The 21,702-nt window shown below is 42.4% G+C and overlaps 1 protein-coding gene across 2 annotated transcripts in view; it reads left to right on the forward strand.

Moving 5' to 3' along the window:
* LOC110525151 (transmembrane and coiled-coil domain protein 3) overlaps positions 1-21,702 on the forward strand; it is a 48,020-nt gene that overhangs the window by 6,655 nt on the left and 19,663 nt on the right. The window lies entirely within an intron of this gene.

Here is a 21,702-nt window from a genome sequence, read left to right on the forward strand (position 1 = left end):
AAAAAGGGTGTCCAATAATGATTTTTCATGTATATCTCTTTTTATTTTTTTATTTTAAATGTCACATATATGGTTCTTCGTCTGTAGGATTCAATTAGTCTTCTGCTCAGAAGCTGTACTTTCTGTGAACAAGCCGACAACGAACATCTTTGTGTCATGACTGTATTCATCTGAGTGTTATTCTGATGAAGGCCACTGTAGGCCAAAACATTGATCTTTTAACCTTGCTTGAATAAAACAAAGATTTTTCAATGGTGAGCGAACGTTGTGCCTTTTTCGCCTTTATATTTTTGGGTTACCTCGACTCACGTAGGTTGATACTCCCTCCTCTTCTTTCCTTAATCTGAGCTCCGCACATTCTTTACATGCATGTAAGCCTACATGTATGTACATTTTTGTGGAAGCTCTTCGTCCCATGACAGGCCCTGTTGCCACATTTCTTGGAATAGACACTTGATCCCAATGCAAATCTGATAGGATCAAATATTCGTTCAGCAGAAGTACTCCTCGTTTTGCTTTTTTCTTGTCTTTCAGGAATTCAATCAAATCTTTCATTTCAAACACTAATTTGTCAGTGCCTGTTCTCCATGTTAATCCTAGTACTTTCGAAGGAGTTTGAATTTTCGCTTACATTTTTTTCCATTACTTTCTCCTTTTGTCCGTTCAGTTTGCATCTTGTGTGAATTTGTTTTGCATTTGCATAGTTTCAAGCTTGTGCTGTCCATGCTCTCTTTAGCCTTTGTGGTTATATCAGAGGCTGTTTCTTTGTCCTCTGTTCTGCAGATGAGGTCGTCAACATGCACGCATTCCATCAGTAAAGTTACCATGTCTGTATAGACCCCCTCATACTTGTTCAGATTGTGGCTGCTAAAAGCAATGGGCTTGCAGGTGCTCTAAATGGAACTCTCGTCAAGAGTGTACATCTTGATTTCTTCATTTAACATGGGGATTTCACTTGTCCATAAGAATCTCAAAACGTATCTGTCCATTTCGTTTTGTGAGATTTACAGAAATGCTTTCGTGGTGTCTGCCATTAGCACTACTCTGTTCTGCCTGAAGTTAATTAGGATACTCAACAGGTCAGCGTTTAGATTTGAACCTGTTAGTAAGCAGTCATTTAACTAACGATGCTCATCAAACATCTTATTACAAAATCATGAGCATTAATATGGAGTTGGTCACCCTATAACAGCCTCCACTCTTCTGGGAAGGCTTTCCGCTAGATGTTGTAACATTGCTGTGGGGACTTGCATACATTCAGCCACGAGCATTAGCGAGGTCGGGCACAGATGTTGAGCGATGAGGGCTGGCTCGCAGTCTGCATTCCAATTCATCCCAAAGGTGTTTGATGGGGTTGAGGTCAGGGCTTTGTGCTAACAGGTAGCATTCTCCTGGCATCCTCCAAACCTAGATTAGTTCGTCGGACTGACAGATGGTAAAGTCTGATTCATCACTCAAGGCAGTGCGTTTCCACTGCTCCTGAGTCCAATGGCGGCGAGCTTTACACCACTCCAGCAGACGCTTGGTATTGCGCATGGTGATCTTAGGCTTCTGTGCGGCTGCTCGGACATGGAAACCCATTTCATGAAGCTCCCGACGAACAGTTCTTATGCTGATGTTGCTTCCAGAAGCAGTTTAGAACTCGATAGTTAATGTTGCAACCGAGGACAGACAATTTTTATGCGCTACGCGCTTCAGCACTCGGTTGTCCCGATCTGTGAGCTTGTGTGGCCTACTACTTCGCGGAGTCGTTGTTTCTCCTAGACATTTCCACTTCACAATAACAGCACTTACAGTTGACCAGGGCAGGTCTAACAGGGCAGAAATTTGACAAACTGACTTGTTGGACAGGTGGAATCCTATGACGGCGCCACGTTGAAAGTCACTGAGCTCAGTAAGGCCATTCTACTGCCAATGTTTGTCTATGGGGATTGCATGGCTGTGTGCTCGATTTTTACACACCTGTCAGCAACGGTTGTGGCTGAAATAGACTAATCCACAAATTTGAAGGGGTGTCCACATACTTTTGTATATAAAGTGTATCTCTCTCATGCGAGGATGCATCAAACACTACTCTGAGGGATATCTGAATGATCACTAAGCACCTGCTCTACAATGCCTTGGCTTATATAGTCTTGAATCACATCTGTAATGCAGAGTAACATCTTTCTCATCAGATGGTGTAATCTGTTTTCTACAGTTACATAATTGGATTGAAGCCTCATTTGATATCTCCTGTGGATGTACATCACATTCTCTTCAAACTTCTATAGTGTGTCTTGATTCAACTGTGTTGCACTCTGTTCTTTTTCCATGTGAATAACCGATAGATTCCGTTTCCCAAAATGTGCGCTATTGCTCAGAAGCGCTTGCTCTTCTCCCCCACTCATGTGCATTAGGGAAAGGAAATGGAAAGGGGGATCCCTAGTTTTAGTTTAGTTCAGTTTATTAATTCAACCATTTTTAAAAACAAGCACACACAAAACTTGAAAAAGCCAAACATGCACATGGGTAAAATCATAGAGGATAACACACAAAGTCTGGGACTTATTTCCATTGTGGTCCTCTTGGAACAAGATGACTTGGCAAGATCGAACACAGTTAAACACAGTATGGCATTGAGATAATAAAACATAGTTAGTTGTACAACTGAATGCATTCAACTGAAATGTTTCTTCCACATTTAACTTACTCCAATGTCTTGAGGTTCATATGTGACTGATAACGCGGATGTTTCTGTGCCTTGCACTAGCCATCCAATTGTGCTCTCCAGAGCCACTAGTCCTTCGTTCAGTCTCTCAATTCTTCCTGTCGCAATTTTTCAATAACGATCACCTCCTATTAGAATAGACAACTCTTCTGTGTTCATACCTCTGATCGGGATGTTGGGTCCCATGCAGTCCTCTCTCTTCGAAGATTTCTTCTCATCTTTTCACTTTCCAATTTCATATTTGACTTGCGCACTTGGGGTGTCTCCAATAGCTTGGCTATTTTTCAGATTTCTCAAACGCTACTTTCCTGTAGATTATTTTCTTGGGTGTAACTGAGCCGAACATATGCATATTCAAGACTTCCTGTCCTACTACAAGTAATTTAAGTGCTCGTGAAATGTCTTTTAATGCAACTGTGTTGGCCGCCCCCGTCTAGAAAACACCTGGCTACTTGACTCTGTTTAGGCACTTGTATAAACACTGTAGCTGTTTGCAGTAATACTGTGCTACCTTCACTGTTTCCTGGTGAAATAGAAACTACAGCATCTGATGTGTCCATGTGCTCTCTATGGCATGTCTCTGTGCGCAATTGGCCTGTGCGTTCTTGGCGAGTCTCTGCGCATTGTGTACTCTGGGCGCTGATTGGCTGATTGAGTGCAGATTGTTCGGTGATGTATATCTTGTACCTAGACACACAACACTTGCCTGGTCTCCTCAGCTTTTCTCATTTCCACCATTAACTCATTACAGTATTTGGATTTGTGATCCATTCTGTCACAGAATATACATTGTAACTCCTCCTTCGCACTTGTGGGAAAAGTTGCTGTCAAGGATGTGTTGGGATTTCTTCTCACGAATGTTCTCCTCTCCCATGTCCTGTCTCCCGTTCCTTCTCTCTCTCGTGGAACGTTCTCCTGCTTTTGTGTCGGTGTCAGATTAGCCGTCCCCTCTCGGCTCTCGACCTCATTCATGAGATCTTTAACACTGAGAACTAGAGGTCAACCAATTATCATTTTTCATCTCCAATACCGATTATTGGAGGACCAAAAAAAAGCCGATATCGATTAATCTGCTGATTTTTATATATATATATATATATATTTGTAATAATGACAATTACAACAAACACTTTTATTTTAACTTAATACATAAATAAAATCTACTTTGTCTCAAATAAATACTGAAACATGCTCAATTTGGTTTAAATAATGCAAAAACACAGTGTTGTCTCAAAAAAAGTAAAAGTGCAATATGTGCCATGTAAAAAAGCTAACGTTTAAGTTCCTTGCTCAGAACATATGAAAGCTGGTGGTTCAATATTCCCAGTTCTTCAATATTCCCAGTTAAGATGTTTTAGGTTGTAGTTATTATAGGAATTATGACCCGTCGACTATTTCTCTCTATACTATTTGTTTTTTATATATCTTTGACTATTGGTTGTTCTAATAGGCACTTTAGTATTGCCAGCCTAATCTCAGGAGTTGGTAGGCTTGAAGTCATAAACAGCACTGAATCATGCATTGCTAAGAGCTGCTGGCAAACGCAGTAAAGTTTGAATGAATGCTTACGAGCCTGCTGCTGCCTACCACCTCTGTCAGACTGCTATATCAAATCATAGACTTAATTATAATATAATAAACACAGAAATACGAGCCTTTGGTCATTGATATGGTAAAATCCGGAAACTATCATTTCGAAAAACAAAACGTTTATTCTTTCAGTGAAATACGGAACCATTCTCTATTTTATCGAACGGGTGGCAACCCTGAGTCTAAATATTGCTGTTACATTGCACAACCTTCATTATAATGTCATAATTATGTAAAATTCTGGCAAATTAGTTCGCATCGAGCCAGGTGGCCCAAACTGTTGCATATACTCTGACTCTGTGTGCAATGAACGCAAGAGAAGTGACACAATTACCCTAGTTAATATTGCTTGCTAACTAAATATGCAGGTTTAAAAAATATATACTTCTGTGTATTGATTTTAAGAAAGGCATTGATGTTTATGGTTGGGTACATTCGTGCAACGATAATATTTCCCCGAATGCGCTTCTGTTAAATCATCCCCCGTTCGGCGAAGTGGGATGTGATTCGATGAGAAATTAACAGGCACCTTATTGATTATATGCAACGCAGGACAAGCTAGTTAACCTAGTAATATCATCAACTATGTGTAGTTAAGTTGTGAAGATTGATTGTTTTTTATAAGATAAGTTTAATGCTAGCTAGCAACTTACCTTGGCTTCTTGCTGCACTCGCGTAACAGGTGGTCAGCCTGCCACGTAGTTTACTCGTGGAATGCAATGTAATCGGCCATAATCGGCGTCCAAAAATGCGGATTACCGATTGTTATGAAAACTTGAAATCGGCCCATATTAATCGGCCATGCCGATCTTGTGAACAAGTGGTCTCTTCAGGGATAATTTCTATTAGTATTGGAAATAGTAAATTACCTCTACAACCCCCATTGAGTCTAGATTATGTTTTTGGATTTCAATGTTTGTTGCTTTCTTTGCTGAAGTCAAGTTTAAGAGCTTGTTCAATAATGACTAGATTTGTATGTCCAAATCGATTCATTAGAATTTTTTTTAACCCCCCTTTTTCCCCCAATTTTTGATCGTCTCATCTCTGCAACTTGGGCTTGGGAGATGCAAATGTGGAGTCATGCGTCCTCTGAAACATGACTCACCTAACCACGCTCCTTAACACCCGCCAGCTTAACCCAGAAGCCAGCTGCACCAATGTGTCAGAGGAAAACTGTTCAACTGGCGACGGGGTCAGCCTTCAGGCACCCGGCCCGCCACAAGGAGTTGCTAGGGCGAGATGAGCCAAGTAAAGCCCCCCCGGCCAAATCCTCCTCTAACCCGGACGGTGCTGGGCCAATTGTGCGCCGGCCTATGGGACTCCCGGCCAATGCCGGTTGCGGCTCAGCCCAGGAAGGAACCCGGATCTGTAGTAACGCCTCTAGCACTGCGATGCAGTGCCTTAGACCGCTGCGCCACTCGGGAGGCCCCCGATTCATTAGCATTCTGATTGCATTGTCTTAGTTCTCATCAGATAATGCTAGGCCCACAACTACATTTGCAGCCTACCAGTTAGAAATGACTTGAGATGGGTAAACTTATCTGACTTACTGAGATTTGGGTTCTTTTCAATTTCCGTGTCATATTGACTCCAAAGCGTTTTCCATTGGCTAATGTCTTCCAATAACGTTTCACTGACCAGTTTGGGTAGTTTCACTGTGTGATTTTGCACATTGTCCAAACGATGGGAAGTAGCACTTGCATTGTCCTCAAACTGTTTGATACATGTTTTCCTTACAATTATTTTGTCCATATTGCACTGTTCACCTCTTAATTCAATTTGTCAATGTCTTGGTCATAGTCATTCAATGTCTTCTCCACGTACCTGATTAATTCTGATTAACAGGCGTGTCGTAGCCGTCCTAGTCATTCCTCAAATCCATTTCAATTGTGCAAGTTGCTCGGCTATGGTTTCTCCTGGTTAACTCCACGTTTCCAATATAATCCTCATTATCCCTTTTGTCATTTTCTTTGAGGAATCCTTTCATTCCCTTCCTCTTTGGTTATGGCACCAATTTGTGGTGTATAGTCAGGAGGTATTGATTCAGTGGTTGCAGTTTAATTAAATACAGGATTCTAAAACTTTGGGGAAAGGGCAATGGGAACAAAATCAAATCATAATGGCATTGACTCGTCCTGCCGATCATCAAACATTTCGGTAGCCCCACATTCCTCCTTCCCAGGTGTGCATAATCACTCGTTATGAGCACTGCTGTGGTGCAACACAGCTAAAGAGTGGTCGGAAATAGAGGTCTTCACGGTTTCAACAGAGTGGGTCCTGGGGTACACACAATACCTCATAAGGCAACGCTAAAACAGGTTTTTAGAAATGTTTGCAAATGTATAAATAAATAAAAACTGAAATAAAACATTTCCATTAGTATTCAGACCCTACTCAGTACTTTGTTGAAGCACCTTTGTCAGAGATTACAACCTCAAGTCTTCTTGGGTATGACGCTACAACCATGGCACACCTGTATTTGGGGAATTTCTCTCATTCTTGAGAGCATCTGCAATCCTCTCAAGCTCTGTCAGGTCTGATGGGGAGCGTTGCTGCACAGCTATTTTCAGGTCTCTCCAGAGATGTTCGATTGGGTTCAACTCAAAGACATTCAGAGACTTGCCCCGAAGCCACTCCTGCGTTGTCTTAGCTGTGTGCTTAGGGTCGTTGTCCTGACGGAAGGTGAACCTTCACCCCAGTCTGAGGTCCTCAGCACTCTGGAGCAGGTTATCCTCAAGGATCTCACTGTACTGTGCTCCGTTCATCTTTCCCTCAATCCTGACTAGTCTCCCAGTCCCTGCTGCTGAAAAACATCTCAACAGCATGATGCTTCACCGTAGGGATGGTGACAGGTTTCCTTCGGATGTGACGTTTGGAAATCAGGCCAAAGAGTTCAATCTTGGTTTCATCAAACTAGAGAATCTGATTTCTCATGGTCAGAGTCCTTTAGGTGCCTTTTGGCAAACTCCAAGTGGGCTGTCATAGGCCTTTTACTGAGGCGTGGCTTCCGTCTGGCCACTCTACCATTAAGGCCTGATTGAGTGCTGCAGAGATGGGAGAACCTTCCAGAAGGACAACCATGTCCACAGAGGAACTCTGGAGCTCTGTCAGAGTGACCATCAGGTTATTGGTCACCTCCCTGACCAATGAACTTCTCCCCCGTTTGCTCACTTTGGCCGGGTGGCCAGCTCTAGCAAGAGTGTTGGTGGTTCCAAACTTATTCCATTTAAGAATGTGATGGAGACCACTGTGTTATTGGAGACCTTCAATGCTGCAGACATTTTTGGTACCCTTCCCCAGATCTGTGCCTCGACACAATCCTGTCTGAGTTCTATGGACAATTCCTTCGACCTCACGGTTTGCTTTTTGCTCTGAAAGGCACTGTCAACTGTGGGACCTTATATAGACAGGTGTGCCTTTCCAAATCATGTCCAATCAATCATGTCCACCTCAGGTGTACTCCAATCAAGTTGTAGAAACATCTCAAGGATGATCAATGGAAACAGGATTCCCCATGAGCTAAATTTCGAGTCTCATAGCAAAGGGTCTTAATACTTTAAAAACCAGTTATGCATTAGAGGGCGCTATTAAAATTTTGGGATGAAAAACGTTCCCGTTTTAAACAAGATATTTTGTCACGAAAAGATGCTCGACTATGCATATAATTGACAGCTTTGGAAAGAAAACACTGACGTTTCCAAAACTGCAAAGATATTGTCTGTGAGTGCCACAGAACTGATGTTACAGGCGAAACCCAGATAAAAATCCAACCAGGAAGTGACGCATTTTTTGAAACCGCCTCATGCCAATGACTCCTTATCGACCGCATTTTCCGGTCGATTTCTCAGCCAAGCATGATGAACAAACGGGAGCTATTTCGCCTACAAAAATAATATTTTTGGAAAAAGAACATTTGCTATCTAACTGGGAGTCTCCTGAGTGAAAGCATCCGAAGTTCTTCAAAGGTAAATTATTTAATTTGGTTGCTTTTCTTATTTTGGTGAAAATGTTGCCTGCTGCCAGCAGAGCCTAGCATAGCATTATGCCATGATAAACTTACACAAATGCTTGTCTAGCGTTGGCTGTAATGCATATTTTGAAAATCTGAGATGACAGTGTTGTTAACAAAAGGCTAAGCTTGTGTTTGAATATATTTCATTTGCGATTTTCATGAATAGGAAAAGTTTCTAGGGGTAATTTATGTCCACTGCGTTATGCTAATAAAAATGGCTCTTCACCAAAATCATTTTCAGTGTTGTAACCAAATCATTTCTCATAATTTGTTTTACAAATGAAACTTATGTTTCGAGAAAGTAGATAATTTACATCAAATGTAACTATAATTTCAGTGAAGTGCAGTGACATAAACTTCAGACTTCAGCTTGCAGGCAGATCACGCTCCCCACAGCAAGCACTGCAGGTGGCGTCTTTAAATTTTTTTTTTTTTTTTTTTTTTAAACTATCAAATTCATTAACATGGTTTGCAAATGTAGAAGTACTATAGCAACAATAGTAATTCATGCAACTGAGAGAGCGAAAAACAGATTATGAAGTACCCGAGGGTGGTGCCATGGGTGGCGAGACAGAGGTGGCCGGTGGAGCTTTTCTCTTCCTTTTCTGTGCTGCAGTTGAGAGAAAAGGCAGACAGAGCATGGTTCATGAAAACCATTTATAACTTTTGGAGGAAGCTGAAGAAGTTTTGGAGGAGGTGGACATGCCTTGTTGCTGGTGCTATGGACTGTAGTTATGTAAAGAGAGAAAAAAACTGCAGTTTTATAAAACACATAACAAAAAGTACCCATGGAGGTGGCTGTATTCAAATTGCTGGGGGCAGGTACACCAGTGCTTAGACCCGGTAGAGACGGCATTAAACGGGGGCCCTTCAATAACTGAAAGTCAAAAGGGAAGAGGCTACACTTCTTAAACCCTTCCACCACATAGCACATTTCCTTGTAGAGCTAGTAGGGGTAGCGGAATTCTCTGGCAAAATTGTGATTTGTTTACCATGTAGGAGTGGTCAAAATAGCTACAGTTCCTTGGATAATTCAGCCTTTAAAGGGCCAAGGTATGCAACGTCCAGCTGCTGCAGGACATGGGTGCTGTGTGGTGGAAGACAAAGAAGGATAACCCCTTCCCTTAGTGTAGCCGTGAGTACCTCTGGGTCCATGTGGCTCTTGTGCCCATCAAAGAGGAGAAGGAGAGTGCGCTCCTTCACTGCATGCTTAACGAAGTGCTGAAACTACTTCCTGAACAAGTCCCTGTCAATGTAGCCACTGTTGGACCGTCCATACAAGGCTTGGGGGGGGGGTGCCCCCCAGTGTGTAGTGGCCGCCGGGGAAACAGTTGGGGTAGATGATAAATGGGGGGCCGTCTTACCCAGCTGCATTGAAGAAGGCCAGTACTGTTATGTGCTCCTTGGTCCCCGGAGCCTGCTGGTACACTTGTTTTGCACCCCGGGAAGCCAGCAGTTTGTGCCTGCTATGGCCTCTACGAAACCCAGACTCATCACAGTTTTAGATTTGTCTGGGTTTCTTCCTCAACCCGCTCTCCTCCAAGTGCTTCTTATAAGAAGTGAAGAAGGTGTCCATTGCCAAATCATAGACTTAATTAGACTTAAGAAGGTGTCCACATTTCCCACCACCTCTTCCCCAGTGGTGGAATTGTCTCCCCTGAGTGCCGAAACCTAGAATAAAATAGAATATAAATGGTTGATCCAGGATTAAAATGTTTATTTTGGCATCACCATAAACATCCACATTTACATCACACACATTGAGAACAGTCAGTCCAGCATTCTACATACACAAACACATGCGTATTTTTGTCAGCGTATTTCATCAGCCTCTGTCTGGTGAAGGGTAACCCTTGGCTGGCGCAGTAGATACAGTACTGCACCAGATCATTTTTATCCTCTGGTGCAAGCAATATGGGTGGTCCACTGCGTCAACCGTGGGTCACCTGGCCGCTCAGCCTGTCTGCCAGGGTCTGCCGAGGTACACCATGCACCTTGGTAGATAAGAAAAGAAAACTGTTACTAACAGATGAAATTCACATACAGGTGATAATCTCCGAAAAACAAAAGAAGACTGTTACTCACGCCTCTTGGGAGGAGGGAACGCAACACCCTGCTACACTCAACTCCCCATGGAGTGAAAGAGGTATGTGATTGTAGGTGGGGTGTTGCGTTCCCTCCTCCAAGAGGCGTCCGTAACATAATGGGGGCTCATCCAGGATAATTAAACCAACCAGACCCCGCTGCTCTGAGCTCTCTGATTGGTGATTGAGGTGTGGTGGTAGGTTGTGAGTTTGGGTGACTTGTTTAGTTTGTGTGTTCAGTAGGCTGCTTTGTACAAAATGGCTGCCTCAGCCGTCTCCAAGTTTATTGAAGCGCCCTCTGTTGATCGGTTGGTGGGGTTGCGTAAAGTAGACCTTTGCGCCACAGCTGACCATTATGGACTCTTCGTCCCTGAGAAAGCCCTAAAGGCTGAGCTTTTGGTGCTAGTCAGGGAGGGTTTAGTGAGAAAATAAATGTTCTCGTTGAAAGATGAGAGGGAGGCTTCAGGAGAGGAGACGGGTAGACCTTCTGATGCCAAGTCGGAGGACGGCGCGGAGGAAGGGGTTGCTCGTACCCCCTTTATATTCCCCCAATTCGACACTTTATCTTCTGCTTCGGGTCGTTCAGACGGGACCGGTAGGCTAAAGGTGAGGCTGGCCCATTTGGAAATGGAACAAAAAGATAGTGTGTTAGACAGATGGAGTTTGATTTAGAAATGAGGAAAATGGAAATAGAAGCCGACAAGGAGGTTAGGATCCGACAACTGGAGCTAGACGCTGACTCCACAACCTGCTCATCATCAAGCCCACTTCGATGTAAGTTAAACATATTGTGTTAGTCCCTCCATTTCGGGAGTCGAAAGTTGATTCCTATTTCTCTGCATTTGAACTTATGGCCGCTGCGCTGCATTGGCCACTTGAGGTTTGGCAGCTCCTGTTGCATTGTAAATCCAACAATTGTTTACAGACAGATTATTTCACTTATAATTCACTGAATCACAATTCCAGTGGGTCAGAAGTTTACATACATTAAGTTGACTGTGCCTTTAAACAGCTTGGAAAATTCCAGAAATTGACGTCATGGCTTTAGAAGCTTCTGATAGGCTAATTGACATCATTTGAGTCAATTGGACGTGTACCTGTGGATGTATTTCAAGGCCTACCTTCAAAATCAGTGCCTCTTTGCTTGACATCATGAGAGAATTAAAAGAAATCAGCCAAGACCTCAAAGAAAAATTGTAGACCTCCAAGTCTGATCCATCGTTGGGAGCAATTTCCAAACGCCTGAAGATACCACGTTCATCTGTACAAACAATAGTACGCAAGTATAAACACCATGGGACCACGCAGCCGTCATACTGCTAAGGAAGGAGATGCGTTCTGTCTCCTAGAGATGAACATACTTTGATGCGAACGGTGCAAATCAATCCTAGAACAACAGCAAAGGACCTTGTGAAGATGCTGGAGGAAACGGGTACGAAAGTATCTATATCCACAGTAAAATGCGTCCTATGTTGACATAACCTGAAAGGTCGCTCAGGAAGAAAGAGCCACTGCTCCAAAACCGCCATAAAAAAGCCAGACTACGGTTTGCAACTGCTCAAAGGAATAAAATATCTTATCTTTTGGATGTCCTCTGGTCTGATGAAACAAAAATAGAACTGTTTGGCCATAATGACCATCGTTATGTTTGGAGGAAAAAGGGAGAGGCTTGCAAGCTGAAGAACACCATCCTAACAGTGAAGCACGGGTGTGACAGCATCATGATGTGGGGGTGCTTTGCTGCAGGATGGACTGGTGCACTTCCCAAAATAGATGGCATCATGAAGAGGGGAAAATTACATCTCAAGACATCAGTTAAAGCTTGGTTGCAAATGGCTCTTCCGAATGGACAATGACCCCAAGCATACTTCCAATGTTGTGGCAAAATGGCTAATTAAGGACAACAAAGTCAAGGTATTGGAGTGGCCATCACAAAGCCCTGACCTCAATCCTATACAACATTGTGGACAGACCTGAAAAAGCATGTGCGAGCAAGGAGGCCTACAAACTTGACTCACTTACACCTGCTCTGTCAGGAGGAATGGGCCAAAATTCACCCAACTTATTGTGGGAAGCTTGTGGATGGCTACCCGAAAATGTTTGACCCAAGTTAAACAATTTAAAGGCAATGCTACCAAATACTAATTGAGTGTTTGTGAACTTCTGACCCACTGAGAATGTGATGAAGGGAAAAAAAGCAGAAATAAATCACTCTACTATTATTCATTTGCACGAAATCCGTGAATGTTTTTGCTGTCACGAAAAGGGTCACGTGATTGCGGACTGCCCGTTTAAAAATAAATAAACTGCAACAGTCCCTGTCACCATCCCCTAAATTAAAAAGTGTGGGTTTAGTCCAGTCTTTGGCTGTAGTAGACAACCCAGAAATCAAAACTGCAGATGATAAATTGGTTCAAGCATTTCCCCATGTTTGTGTGTTAACAAGGGCACAATCTCACAAGCTGGGAAATGTGGTGGATTGTCTAGTTCCATTTTTGAGAATGTTGAGGTAGAAGACAATGCACTGAGTATTCCTTCAAAATCTTGCCGCTGGGTGCGAGTGGACAATCCATTTATGTACTACAAAATTCTCCAGACTTCCAAGGGAGGCGTGACCACGACATGATTGTGGACGTATGGCAACGCAAGACTAGTCTAGGCCTAGCCTATATTCTGACTCTTCATTTTCTGCTGTCTCAATGCAGCATTCATCCCCCTTTTTCCAGCTTTTGTTTAAAGACGTGGAATCAGTATTTCACTCATATTCAAATTTTGACATAGACAGTGTGGAAACAGAGGATTATAAACATTTAGAGTAGAGCATTTAAACTTTGAAGTGGCACTCACCCCTTTTAAAAAGTGTTTTACTTTAATTGAGTCTATTAGAGATAGCAGCGGCATATTTAACTAGCCTAAATTTTTTTTATTTTTTTATTTTATTTTACCAGGCAAGTCAGTTAAGAACAAATTCTTATTTTCAATGACGGCCTGGGAACAGTGGGTTAACTGCCTGTTCAGGGGCAGAACGACAGATTTGTACCTTGTCAGCTCGGGGGTTTGAACTCGCAACCTTCCAGTTACTAGTCCAACGCTCTAACCACTAGGCTACCCTGCCGCCCCCATAAATAAATAAATTTCCACTCTGGGAAAAGTGCTTAGGTTATTCAGAATTAGTCTGTCATTAGGTGTTAGGAAACTTCTACATTTCAACTGATGTCTCCCACTTTCTCTGCATCCCTTAGTTAGTCTAAGTCAAATGTGTGTTGCACAAGTGCAGTTTTGTTCTTTTTTTATTTTGTGGTGTTAGTTATTCATGTTTGTTCTCTACACTATACAAGGTGTTTTATAATGAGTATGACACTGGAAAGGACAGCTGTGGGATGAGGAAGAGTGGGAAAGAGAGGGGACGGGGGATGAATAGTCACAGATACAGCACAGATGCAGTCTGACTACATTTAGAAATGTTTTTGTGAACGAGTTTTTGAAAATCTTGTTCACATTAAAAAATCTGTCTCGGCAACATTCCGTTGAAACCAGGAAATTGCCCCACTCTCGTTCCGCTGCTTGCTCGCTGCACCATGTGCTGAGGAGGCTAGCCCATATTTGTCTCCTCTCTCTTGTTCTGTCTTTCTCTCGCTCTCGCTAGCGGGATGGCTCTGTCTCTGGTGGGGGAGTGTGTGTGTCTGTTTCTCGCTTCTCTCCTTCTCTTGTCTTCCACTGAGACTAGCAGGATGGCTCTAGCGGCGGGGGGAGTGTGGTGTGTCTGTCACCATGAGGATCAGCACTGGCCAGCTGCCTGGTAGCAATACCAATAAAGCACCACAGGATCCTTCCTCTCTCTCTCCCCCCCGTGTGTGTGTGTGTGTCTCTCTGAGAGATGCCAGCTTCGTGTGTTTGTGTTTTACTGAAACGTCCCCCTGGTGAGGAGCAATGGATTCACTATGCAGCTTCTCACATTCAGCATCGAACCACACGCTACTCAATATTTATCACACAGCTCAATATGTTACCACACCCCTAGTATATGGCTTTTTCACACCATTTTTTTGCATTACTCAATATTTGTTCCATAACTCTATCTATTACGCCCTCTGCTCAATTGACTGGTATTTTTGCTTCAATTGATAGAATCAAGTATTTTTATGCTGCTCAACTCAATAGCATAGTCATTAAACACATTTTTTGAAGGTGTAGGGTTGGGAAAGCATATGAATTATGAACTGCAAGTTTTTCTTCAATTCAGACAGATTCTGTGCTCTAATAGCATCAAAACGAAGTAAATAGCCGATTATGACAGCAGTATAACTGGCCCCTCTCAATGCTCCATTGTTGTGTGCATATGAGCGAAAGGTTTGTTATTGCATGAAATTGGATTATAACTCAGATCATTGATCCAAGAAGGGATTCATTGTAGCACAAGATATTACAGCAATATCTTCTAGTGCTATACTGGCCCTGACCATACCCGAACAGGTTGTCTGTCAATGGACTTGAGTTGTTGTTTTTCCCCAGACCACAAAAGTGGTCCCTGATGTGTTTTTCTATTCGAGTTAAAATGACACAAAAACACACACAGACACACTCGCTACAATCTTCAGTTCAGAGTGTCAGTCAAGACTAGTGCTAGGAAGGTTGTGTAGTGCTGGGTTTGGTCTGATTGACACAGCCTTGATTACAGTCACCGGATTACAATCATCACTCATAAAAAGCAGGAGCTGAGGCAAAACATTGGTTGACTTGACAAACAAGACGAACTGGCAACAGACAAACAGAGAACGCAGGTATAAGTACCCAGGGGATAATGGGGAAGATGGGTGACACCTGGAGGGGGGTGGAGACAAGCACAAGGACAGGTGAAACAGATGTGACATCTCTACTACTGACTGACACACTGAACTGAAGATTGTAGTGAGTGTGTATCTGTGTGTGTTTTTGTGTGTGTTTGTGCGTGTGTGTGTTTTGTTCAGGCAGGTAGATGTAACCTTGCCTGAAACTAAGAAACCTCACCTTCGTTGAACTGTGTGTGATTCAATGTGAATCACTATAATTGACTAGGTAAACACTGTGTGGAGCAGGGCCTCTTGTGCTAGAGAAGAGACTGCTAGCTAGTGGACAGAAGAGCAGGCAGATACTCCTTTACAGCTGAGGCAGGCTCCCTCCCCTGAAAGTCCTCAATCTTGGTAACGATACCAGTATCACGATACCATGATACTTGCTTTTCAATGGCAAAGAAGAAATTACAAAGCAGACTTACCTCTATGTTCCTTTAAAAACCTGCTGTATGTAAAATATTGTGTGATATAGCTTGGAAAAATACAAATGTGACACGTGACAGAAGGCGGTGTATAATGTTAATGTATAATGTTCTTTCTCAGGTAAATAAGTCTGCTTCATGTTTTGTTTCCTTGCCACAATATTTCCATGTATTGCGATACTGCTATTGTGATAACCCTATTGGTTAGAGTAGGGCCATGCATGGCCGGCCCCGGGCAATTCCACCCCCCCCTGTTTCAGCCATGATGGAAACACAAACGTCTGAGTCTTTTTAAACCAAGCACAGGTTTAAATCCCTCCAGTGGAAATGGCCCACAAGACTCTGGACCCAGTGAGGCCCCCACATCCCTCGCCTATCGTTGTCTCCTACATTAGTAGAATCCTCTCCCTTTCTCTTTTTCATTTCTATAAGTCCTTACCCAGGGACCTCCACTCGCCTCCCCAACTTCCCTCCTCACCAATAGTATACCTCTGCGCAGGCTTCAGAAAAAACTTAAGTGAAAATGAGAGTAGCTCCAAGGCAGATTGGGAGTACAGTCAGTACACTTTCTTATTAGCTGTAATTCATTTCTAAGAGTCTTTCATCCAAAGAGAAGTACAGATTGAGAAGCAGTTTGAGAGTCAGTTGTGTAGAAACGCGAGACGAACGGCAGTGTAAGTTATAGCGCGACAAGGAGCAGGTGTGCAGTAAATGTGAATGTAGCCTACTAGTTTTGTTTTTCTGATGAGTACTATTCTTTCCAAGATCACCAACTCATGTCAGGTTTTGCCCCAGCTGCAAGCCAAGAGTCATCAATATAGAAGTCATCCGAGCACCAAACCTCTCCCTACGTTCCACATCATGGCACCGTTCAGTACTATAACTGCAATGGCAGCTTCACGCTTCAATCTAAACCAGAAATAGCCTAAACGGGTTGTCCTCAAACTGAAGGCATAGAATCAAAGAGCTGTTGCCTCAAGCATTTTCCAGTGGTTCCAGAGCCAGACTAACATGCCGTGCATTCTGGGTAACTCTGGGGCAGAAACAGACAGGTCTTTGTGTCTGTCTCTGAACTCAAAAACACCACTGGTAATCGGACCAGACACACACGCACACACTTCTCTGCACTTCCTCATCAAAGAGGACATGTAACCAGCTTCTCTCTCGGAGTCTGACAGAGTGTACCATTTTGAGTTTTCGAAGGATTAAAATACAGCGTTGTATTGGGGCACCCTCTTAGATATTAAAATAAGATTACACTTGTCCCACCCAGGGCCCATATGTCAGAAGACAATGATTGAGTCAGGACAGAGGATCCATATGCATTAGCTGGGCCATTGGACCACAGTCCTGGACAGAGGCTGGACAAGGAATTGTTCTCTGCAAAGAATGAGGCCTCTGTTCTGTCTGCTTGACACGCAGTGAGAGGGAGAGAGGCTGGAGAAAGAGAGGGAGGCAGGGATGTGGTTGTAAAGAGAGTGTTCTGTTCGGTCTCTTGTTCTACAGTATTTATACATATACAGGAACCACATGCTACGATAGAATGGCAGATAAAGCCTGAGTAGATGCATACGTAAGAACTAAAGGCTGCTGCAGGTAGTAGTTCTCACAGTGTATCTGTAAAACCATAATGGTTCAACCCACATCCTACCAAGATCTGTGCAGACCTACGTTATAGTCTTCATGATGTTCATAACTTCACGCTTTCTCACTGTATCACACAGAAACCTAGTGTGTGGCATCAGGAAGGAGAGGCATCAGCTGACGCGATCTGAGAAAGATGGCATCCTAGCAGTTCCTCGTAGGCTACTCTACCCCTTTGTCTTCCAAATGATAGTTTGAACTACCACCAAGCTATTTGCACTAATAGATTAACTTTCAGTTATAGCCAACAGAAACGCAACCTTCCCCATTACGCACATGCCCCAGAAACGCTCGATAAGGCCCGCAGCATGGAATCGTGGGAGAAAGAGACTTTATCCAATTCTTTTGAAGCTGTATTGGAGAAACACTTCGCACGAGCCTCAATGCCTTCCTGGACTAGCTGAAATCATGGCCTGTATGAATACAAGAAAGACATCAAAGAGCTGTGCGATGACTGTGTTTCTTTGTCCAAGCTCGTGGGAAAATCCGAGGCCACTATTACCAAACACAGAGAATCACTTGAACCCCTAGAACCCATGCTTGAACTTCTAGAATCCAATCTTTTTGAGATGGAAGATTAAAAGAAGGTTCTCTCCTTGCTCAATAAATCTAGAAAAAGTAATTGAAAAGAACAATGCTATTTCCTACTTAACAGACTATATCCCCAAATTGTTCCCACTGCTGTCTGGTTCTCTCATAGAACTTAAAGTATGTGCTGTCACCACATAGGCATACCTCGGCCTAACAAGAAGATAATGATAATGAAGCTTCTCCGGTATACTGACGCCGACCACATGGTCAAGGCTTCCAGGGATTCTTCACTGGAGATTGCGGCCAAGCCGTGCGCTTTGCCCATGACTTCAGTGCACACACCAGGAGCAGACACCAGTCCTGCTACCCTCTGATGAACAAGGCACTGGAGGCCGGCTACCAAGCCTTCCTCCTCTACCCAGCAACCATCAAGTTGACTCGGGCGACAGAGCAGCTAACCTTCCAGAACATTACCACGGCTGAATGCTTCATTGCATCCTGGGACTCTACTGCAATGAAAATGAATTACTTAAAAATAATACAATGAGATTTTCTGAATTTTTGTTTTAGATTCCGTCTCTCACAGTTGAAGTGTACCTATGATAGAAATGACAGACCTCTACATGCTTTGTAAGTAGGAAAACCTGCAAAATCGGCAGTGTATCAAATACTTATTCTCCCCACTGTATATATATTCCTACTCAAACAAACATTACCAATCTGTTCATAATGGAACAAAGATATACCAGCAGTAGATATCAACTGCAGTACCTTCTGGTCCAGTATCACATTTTCATCAAGAAACCCAAAACATTTTGCCCATGAGTTATGCGATTCCCAAAAACTTTCCAGATGAACACATGTATGCTCTCCCCCCAGGGTACTCTTGGCACATTTATTCATATGGTCTGGAAGTGCCCAGAGGTTTTCTCCTTTAGGCATTCTGTGGCTTCATCACTATCTGGCATTTTGTCTAAACCCATCTCATGTCTGCCTAATGTGCTTATGTTTAATGACGACTCATCACTGGTCATAACATACAGGCAGAGAAAGATTTGGCTTGCCGGCCCAACAGCAGCCAAGACACTCTGCCACATCAGAAATGTATTTACTAATGGACATAGCTCAAGTTGAACTCTCAATCTCTCGATTGCATGTTGCAAAATCAGAGAATATTAACATGTGTACAACAACACTTGGCAGTATGAAATCATTACTTAGGGGGCAGTATTTTGATGTTTGGATGAAAAATGTACTTAAATGAAACTGCCTATTTCTCAGGCCCAGAATCTAGAATATGCATATAATAGTCAGATTAGGATAGAAAACACTCTAAAGTTTCCAAAACGGTCAAATTATTGTCTGTGAGTATAACAGAACTGATATTGCAGGCGAAAACCTGAGGAAAATCCAACCAGGAAGTGCTGTTTTTCCTGAAACTTCTCTGTTCCATTGCATGCCTTCCCTCCATTTAAAGGGTTATCAACTAGATTCCTTTTCCTATGGCTTCCACATGGTGTGAACACTTTAGACATAGTTTCAGGCTTTTATTCTGAAAAATTAGCAAGAAAGATCACATCGTCTCATTGGATGGCTGGGTGCCAGCAGAGTTTTGCATGCGTGAGCAGCTTGGAGCAGACATTTTCTCTCTCACTCCTATTGAAAAAGCTACGGTCCGGTTGAAATATTATTGATTATTTATTGTAAAAACAACCTGAGGATTGATTATAAAAAAACGTTTCACATGTTTCTACAAACTTTATAGATAGTATTTGGAATTTGTCTGCCCCGTCGTGACCGCTCGAGCCTGTGGATTTCTGAACATAACGTGCCTTGTCAACAAAAAAAGTTATAAAAACCTGATCACAAAAAAATGAAAGAAATAGTAAGTTAGTGCCAGTGAGAGACTAAAATGTTGCTGTTTCAAAACCAAGCAGGAGTAGGCTTCTGTTGTGTTCTTGCGAAACACATCTAACCCTTGTGGGAGTATAAATGTTGTATGAAGACAAAGATAAGGTTGTCAGCAACTTTGGTGCTATACTAAGAGCTTGATACACAGTTTTACAAAATACCAAAATACTGGTACCGACAGTGATGGGAATGAAAAGAGGAAGCGCTGAGCTGAAAGTGTGTATCTGAATGTGTGTGTGTTGTGTGTCTCTCTCTTTGTGTGTGTGTGTCAAAACAACTTAACCAGGCTTTTTCTGAACCCTCTCAATGTTTCAGCTGACAGTCATGGGGCAGAGGGGAAGCTGTCAAGTTGTCAAATTGAGTTTTAGTCCATTGATCAAGGGTTAGGCTACAACACGGTTAGGGATAACCGTAACCCTTGTGTGATTTTCCCCCTCAAATTTCCTTGGTGGTATTCAGTGTTATAAAATGGTTCAAAGTAAGTGCTGTTGGGAACCTATATTGATCAAGGATTAGGCTACAGCATTCTGAAGTAGTTTTATGGGTGTTTTTTGTCTTTCCTTGTATGCTTCAGTAATTATATAAATCGATAGTTTAAGCCTTTTTATCTCACATGGCTTTGATATTCAGTCAGTAAATAAATGATTAACACTATGACTTCGGAAGTGTGAATTGTTCTCTTTTCTCGTAATGATGAACTTCTCACATACTTAATATTCTCACACAAGGTTTTGCCAAGATGGTTCACTTCAACTCTGTGAGGAACAAGATACTGTAGTTTAGTGAAAGCTATATGAACAAGATACTGTAGTTTAGTGAAAGCTATATGAACAAGATACTGTAGTTTAGTGAAAGCTATATGAACAAGATACTGTAGTTTAGTGAAAGCTATATGAACAAGATACTGTAGTTTAGTGAAAGCTATATGAACAAGATACTGTAGTTTAGTGAAAGCTATATGAACAAGAGACTGAAAAACTGGCAACAACAAAAACCCTAATCCCAATGGTTGTTTCTAGTCAGTTGTGGTGTAGATTCTAGTCCCAACCATAGCCCAACAGCCTGGTAGGTAAATATCTGATTAGTACCACCATTTTACTTATCTAAAAACATTATTACTTGTCTTACAGGATCAACGTGATAACAATGTGCTGATTCCATAGGAAAATAATAACACTGTGTCAATACCGAAGGATGGAAGATTGGGGATTTTTGGTCCCCACAAAGATGGAAGAACCAAAAGTCCCAACAAGGAAAATTCTCACGTGGGGACATTTCCCACGTCCCCTTGATGACAACTGCTATTATAAGCTTAGGGGTTATTGTTACAATTAGGGTTAGGCGTTAGGTTTAGGGTTATAGGTTAGGGTTAAAGTAAAGGGTTATGAAACATAGGATTTTGAATAGAAATCAATTTTAGGTGCCCATAGGGATAGAAGAACAGGGTGTGTGTGTGTAAAACCCTTATTAGGCACCTGTTATATTTTGGGACCCAGATTCTAATTTGCTTGCGCTGTAGCGTCCAACAAATATGACGGCCATATTGTGTGTTATGATTATGAGAAATGCAGCATGTACATCTAGGTCAAAGATAATGACCGAGCTACACACAATACAGCACCAGAAAAATAGGTGTTTGGAACACATTTTTTAAATAGCCTTTGTGTCAATGTAGATAAGGTTGAGCTTTCCAGTGGCATTTGGAATATGTCTCATGTCAGTTAGGGGATTGAATGTTACATTGTATTATTGTCTAATCTTGTTGCCAGCCCTATGCAGCTCTCTGTGGATTAGTTTATAAACCCTTATGTAAAGTATACTTATGTACCTTATCTAAAGTGTTACAAAACACTTCCTTTGTGTGGTGGGGCTGGGTACTGTGACAGGAAAAATAACAACGTCAATGGTCTCTGTATAATGGATAAATAAAGAGGAATTGTATAGCATTGTGTCTGTCTGACTGAAG

This window comes from Oncorhynchus mykiss, chromosome 1 (genome assembly GCF_013265735.2).
Source record: "Oncorhynchus mykiss isolate Arlee chromosome 1, USDA_OmykA_1.1, whole genome shotgun sequence".
NCBI lineage: Eukaryota > Metazoa > Chordata > Actinopteri > Salmoniformes > Salmonidae > Oncorhynchus > Oncorhynchus mykiss.